Below are 6,974 nucleotides of genomic sequence, written 5' to 3'. Positions count from 1 at the left end.
AGAGCGGTAATAATAATATTTATGTCTTATATATATACAATGTGTTATATGATTTGGAAAATCAGTACGTGTTATATGGACAAGTGTTAATGTACAGAAGGAAGCCGAGGAGGACATGGCAAGGGAGAAGGAAATGGCAAAGGAGACTCAGGTGGGAGCCAAGGATCGATATCAGGCAGTTGAAGAGGAAGAAGAAGCGAGTAAGGCCGTGACACAGGAAGAGATTGAGGTAATTGATGATCAGACGTTCTTCTCTACACCGAAAAAGGTAATAGCTGCTAGTTTATAATTATTCATCTCAGTACATGTTTTTTACTTATGAAATTTATTAAAGGTAGTGAATGTATGTGTACTAATTGATAAAAGCTGTCGTAAAGGGCGATTGCAAGGTGCCTTGTCGTCTGTTCTATTTACAGGGGAAACAGAAAGCTGTTGTTGCCAAGGGATACGTGTTCACTTGCGACCGGCTTCAACAAGTTAAGGTTCATGGTATAGCCCTTTGTCACAATTGCAGTAAAGTGGAAGTGTCCCAATTATATAAAGACGAGTATGGGGAAGTAAAAGTACCATTTCCTACTGAGGAGGTCACGTATTAGAAAGAAGCCCTGAGCTCTTATGTGCAATGGCCTAACAAGCTCATCAATGTTGTCATCCCCGAGGTACCTATACGCAGACGTTAATTATTACTTGTTCTTTAAATATATTAGGGTACGAATATTAACACATCGTAAGTACTTTAATCTTTACATTTGCAGAAGTTAAGCAAAGCCATGGCAGCAGCTAAAGCAATTACTACTACATCAATGGAAGTTGTTGCAGTCAAGCCTGCTTATGATTCTTCTTATGAATCATGTGAATATAAGAAAAAAAATGAAAAATGCTTCGCTGATGGCTTTGCACAACCTGGCTGTAAAGAAGTCACCTAGAGGGGATGTAGTCATGACTAACATTGAAGAGGAAATTATGGGCGCAGCTGATGTAGCCGTACTGGACCCGAAGCAACTGATGGAATTTGTCGACCTTGACAATTTAGATGTTGTTCACATTTTCATTTGGATGAAGTAAGTTTTATTAATAAAACTATTTAGTCATTTTCATTTACCAATAATGATGTTTGTTTAAATTATCAATTACAATAACATTCTTCGTTCCATGTGGCGTAATAGGTACCTGAATAATCAGATCGCTGAGTGGAAGGTCCCATTTCACGCCTACGGATTCTTGAGTCCTAAGGCATTCTCTGTGCACAGAATTTCATACGAAGAACAAATCAGTAGTATCGCTCGTCGGTTGATATCGTCCAAAAAAACTATGGCTTGCCCCCTACAATGAGAATCTATCTATATCTATCTATATAAAAGTATAATAGAAGAACCAATGTAGATTAGACTGGACACATGTCACTACCTGGAAAAAAATTTTCCCGCCCAACATATACTATTCCTATAACCCTAACCTTATTTTTCTTATGCGACTCTTATCATTTTTCTTTAGTCCTCCGAATTTACTGATTTCTCAACTACTCCGCATTATGCAGGTAATTTCTCCTCCTAAAGTCCTAATCAGTCATTCATCTCAGATTCTCAGTAGATTATCTTCTGAAACTTAATCAGGTTAGCCTGTTTAGATTCTCATTTCAATTACATGTCAATATTTCCTATAAATTCTATCAGATCTAAGATTTTAGGGTTTGGTTTTCTCTTAATCGCATAAAATTGGTTATGGTTGGACATCATTTGAAAGATTCAATTTATTTTGTTAAGTAGCGTAAAGAAATTTCACTGAATTATTCAAATGTTGAAAGTTTCAACATTTTTTTAGTTTTCTTGTTAGCTGAATTCGGTAACTCGGTAAGTCGTCTATGCATTTATTTGATTTCAATTGCTTCCATTTATAAAAAATTTAGTACTCCATAATTCTAAAGGTTAGAGTGAATTTTACCGGTTAATATTCTGGCCCTTCAAATATTTGTAGAATGTTTACAGTATAAATAAGCTTTTTTTTTGTTATGACGATCGCTTTGACGGAACTCTGTGAGTCGTGCCTTAGGAACTCCCATGTCTATATATACATACTATTTCATAGTTAATCTTAGTTTTTTTTTTGGGTACAAATAGTTAAACCATAAATTATATTATGAGATACACCCTATTCTTAGGTCTTATTCTCATACTGGTCTAGGTGCATGTTTGTTTTTGTATGTTGATTAGTTATAGAATTCTTTAGATTAGTTAACAATGATTTGGTTTTCTTAATCTTCAATACTAGAATTGCAACCAACTGCATTACTACGATATATCACCTTTCCATTTAGCTTTAATTTTTAGTAATTCTTGCTAATAATAATTGGTTATTGCACTATTTGTATTATCATCAATGGTTTAGTAAAATTTGTCCTAAAAAATTAGAAGGTAGATAACAATTCTTTATCTTATTTGTTTACTTCTAAAGTTTCTTATGGGGCGTGTTATACGTCATCCAAAGTCTCGTGGGGCGTGTTATGCGTGCTATACGTCATTCAAGGTACTATTAGTTATTTGCGATTTTTAGTTATAGTTAGAAGTAGATAGGATTTCATCATCATCTTGATTCTCCAATTTCTTGCCATGGTAACTCATGCAATTGAATTCACAAGTTTGATCTTTCCATACGAGAGACCTACGTATTGGGATAACAACTTCCGTCGCAAAGGAGGATTTGGAGGAATATGGAATTCAGGCATAACAAATTTGTTTCATTACTTAGCTGAGTAGGCTGCATTGGAGTCACATTGAGGAATAAAACGGTTTTGGTAGTATCTATCAACATGACCAATATAAAGTTTAGCCAAAATTACCCATCCAAATATGCAACTACCTTTATTTATTTATCTATGGGCAATTGATTTATTTTTTCTCATCACATTTCTAATCTTGCAGTGTTGATCATAATCTCGCTATATTCTGCTATATAATTTGCTTTTAAACGATTTACTTATTTCAATCCATTTTTTAATAGGTAAATTTTTTTTAGACAAAACAGTTGGACGTATAATAAAACAGATGTACACCACAATGCACAAGAAGAAATAAATCCTAGGCAACGAACATAAAAACATACGAGCTACATTGTTAGAACTAGGGTATGTGGAGATAGGATTTAAGGAGGGATTGACAAGGGAGGAGATGAGATGGACGTAAGGGTAAGTCAAATGAGATAGAATGGCATAAAGAGTTCATTTATCTGCTTACCTTATAAATTTGTGCTGAGGGTTTGAATTATTAATTTCTATCTTGATTAATTACGGTGACTTTGTTATCGTTATTTTTTGTCGGTTGCATTCCCTATAATTTATGGCATAACCATATTATATTGATAGATGGCAGGGAGTCCAACTCCAAGTCCGAGTGATTAAATACTTGCATCTAGCACTGTAGCAATCGAGTTATGTGAATGGAAAATAATGACCTTTTCTCCTTTTCTTTTCTTTTTTCCGCATATTGTACACGACAAGTTCATAAAGATGATTGTCAAGAGTATATAACCCGAGTATATCCCCTGATAGCTAACAAAGGGATTTGTCATAAGGAAAGAAATGGAGGCATACTGAAAGCTAATGTTGCATGAGAAATGGAGGCATACTACATTATGCCTATAGTTATTGTAGGCCAAGACACCATAATTAGATGGAATCTTTGGCTCCATAGGTTTAGACTTTTTTGTAATAATGGTGTTTGCAATGACGGAAAAATATCAGAATTGGCGCGGTTCTATGTAGCTTTCATAAACTTCTCATATGGGCTGCCTACGTGTAAGTGTGGCCATCACAATGGCCAACAGCATGGTAGTTTTATATTGTCAATGCATATGCCGTAAGCCTGGCCTTGAAATTGGTTATCAAGTTTGCCATACAACATACCATAGAGTTACATGAGATGCATCTAATTTTGGTGTATATTACTCCCTCAATTTTTTTTGTCCACTATTTCTTTTAATTTATTTTAAGTTAGTCGTTCTATTCATAAATTTAGTAAGGAATTTTATTGAAATTTCAGGGTTTTTTTTACACATTGTTACAATTATCTAATTTCTAAATTTTTCTTTACATAATTTTAAATATACCTGTGCAAATTTGCACGGGTTCTAAACTAGTATGTATGTATAGTACGTGATTATTGTAATGAATCACGGTTCTATAAATTTATTACTAACATGCTTAAATGCGTGTAAATGAACTAACAGTTCAATGTCCCAAATTCAATAGGAAGCATTGGGTACTACTCGCAACTCAAGTGGAAACAAAAACAGTGTACTGGATTGACTCTCGCGAAGGCAAACCCTCTGACAATTGTGTAAGGATGATAACTGAGTAAGTTTACAACCTTCAATAATGTCATTTGTTATTGTATGACTTGAGACATATATATGAAAATAATAATGGCATGTGTGTATATTTATGATTTAGTGTTTTTGAAGCAAAAAAAAGATTATGTCCACTTGGAAAATATGAAAGCGACGATGTTCCCAATTTTATCACGCCATTAGTAAGTGAATTCTTAATAATTACTCGTATCATTTAATTAATGTTTATGCGAGAGGTTGATTATCTAATTCAGCTTATTTGTGTGTGATTTATATAATAGTCTCCTAAAGCACCACACGACAAACAATGCGGTTTTTACGTTTGTCAGTCCATGTGGGAGGTTATCCACAGAAAACTATCTACCATTCCGATAAGGGTTAGTGTGATTTAAAAACTATTTCAGGCGTAAATTGAGTTCAATTCTGTATACTTCCATGTATTATATCTATTTTGATTATGTATATTTTGAATTGTAGTTCCACAAATACTCAAAAAAGCCCCGGAATATTCGCCGGAGGACATCAACCAGATGAGAAATATGTGGGCCAGTTATGTTGTTTCATTAGCGAGGTCTCAATAGTTTTCTCATGCTTTATGTACGAGTGTTTATATATACATTGTGTATTGGTTTCTTTTGTTTTCTCATTAATAGTTGTATTTTGGCTGTTGTTTATCCTGTTTGTACTGTTTTTAAACTGGGTTTAATTGATTGCGGGGTGTAATATTTTGATACAGGATTGAATTTTTGCATTTGCAAGACAATTCTTTGAATGCTATTTTTCAAGAAAGAAACTTAAAAATAGCATTTCAAAGAAATGGTACAAACGTCTTTGAAAAAATAGCATTTCAAAGAACTAGAAACATGCTAAAATCATTTTTTTTAAAAAAAAAAATTAAAAACGATCGGTTAAAAACAACCCGTTGCAAACAATTATTTGTCAACGGTTTTATTTAGATAAATAACCGTTGACATATTTTCCCTCCCATTCAAACCGCCAAAAATATAAGATAACGAACGATAACCGTTGTCGAATTCAAAACTTTTACAACGGTTTATTTAAGCTGAACCGTTGACAAAATTTCATCAATATAAATAGATAACGGTTACATACCGTTGTCAACAGATGAATATAACAACGGTTTTGCACGCAATAAAGCCGCTGGTAAATTTTCACATTCAATTAAATAAGATAACGAAATGAACCGTTATCATATATAATATTTAACAACGGTTTTGGAACGATAAGACGTTGTCAATAGTAAACTACGACAACGGATTTGATACCGTTCTTAAGATTTAACAACGGTTCTTGATGTTATATAATGGTCGCTTGTTATTTGTACAACCATTGTATATATTTAACAACCGTCGTTGCAATAACGGTCCCGTGTTTCTATTTAAAAACGGTAATTTGCATTATTTGACCCTTATGGGATGTCTTATTTGGCGTAGTGGTTTGGGTTTGTAGTTGTGTTCTAAACTAATGAAAGCAATAAATAACAATTAAAGATAAAACAAGCATCAAAGGAAAGGATGCAAACAATTGATTAAAGATGCTAGAAAATCATGGGATCATAGAGGAATCATGGTGAAGTAGCATAGATGAATCATGTAGATGCAAGCAATTATTATTGTTGGAATCAAGTTAGTGTATATATCTTACGATTTCTTGGGAAAACTTAGGACTCGGAGCCGAGTCGGTCAAGACTTTACAACACTTACAAGTCGACTTGGTTTTCCTTATTCATAGTGATATAACATAAATGAGTTCTAGGAAGGTTTGTGTAACACCCCCATTTATTTAGGAGCCTCTAGCTAGACATCCCAAGTAAATGAGAGCGTTACCATCTCGGTTTCCCGAGGTAGTGAATAACAAAGTACAACAAACCAAAGTACTTTAAGTAAAAACTTTAATGATTACATATGTCTTACAATTTTTAATCAACTAGAACTTAATGTAAAAATAAATACAACTCGCAGCGGAAATTAAATAAGTGATATAACTACATTTGTGATCTAGACTCCTGCAGGTCCGAAAGCTCACACGCCCAAGCTCCCCATATCCAGCTAACTCAAAACCTGCTATTTAAATCTGCTCCCCATTTAACTGGAAATATTAAATGGTTCACCACAGGACGCCATCAATTAAAGCAGGCATCAATTTTATTTTGACACAGAAGCAAACACGTCAACCAATGGTTGAGTAGGAAACTAAACAATGAATGTGAATAAAGCAACCGACAATATCACTGATACACAAATAAACTCTAACACCACATTCCCGTTCACTCCACACCACCGCACACAGTCACTTCTAGACACACAGTCATCCTCCACTTCCCACCACCGCACACAGCCACTTCTAGACACACAGTCATACTCCTCTTCTAGACACACAATCATACTCCAGGACACACAGTCCAATGGACACACAATCCAATAGACATACAGTCCCGCCTCAGACACACAGCCTGGATAAACTGGACACACAGTCCCGCCTCAAACACACAGTCTGAATACACACAAAACTCATCTCCAAACTCCAACAACAATCAATAATAATGGCATAAGGCAGAAAATCCAGACAGATAATAAAAGATCGTTGTAACAGTTAAATACAACCTTCACCTA

At 34.5% G+C, this 6,974-nt stretch overlaps 1 long non-coding RNA gene across 2 annotated transcripts; it reads left to right on the top strand.

Annotated features, from left to right (window-relative positions):
- Nucleotides 1-1,471: 1,471 nt before the first annotated feature.
- On the top strand, nucleotides 1,472-5,076 carry LOC141621480 (uncharacterized). Of its 2 annotated transcripts, none has more exons than XR_012532369.1 (5): nucleotides 1,472-1,537; nucleotides 4,244-4,348; nucleotides 4,445-4,523; nucleotides 4,623-4,718; nucleotides 4,819-5,076. It is a non-coding gene; the product is annotated as an uncharacterized LOC141621480 (long non-coding RNA). The 2 variants fall into 2 exon arrangements; XR_012532368.1 differs by having other exon boundaries at nucleotides 1,475-1,613.
- Nucleotides 5,077-6,974: the final 1,898 nt, after the last annotated feature.

The sequence above is a fragment of the Silene latifolia genome, chromosome X (genome assembly GCF_048544455.1).
Source record: "Silene latifolia isolate original U9 population chromosome X, ASM4854445v1, whole genome shotgun sequence".
NCBI classification, from domain to species: domain Eukaryota; kingdom Viridiplantae; phylum Streptophyta; class Magnoliopsida; order Caryophyllales; family Caryophyllaceae; genus Silene; species Silene latifolia.
Note: the sequence above shows the minus strand (reverse complement) of the source record. Positions and strands in the feature narration are given on the sequence as shown.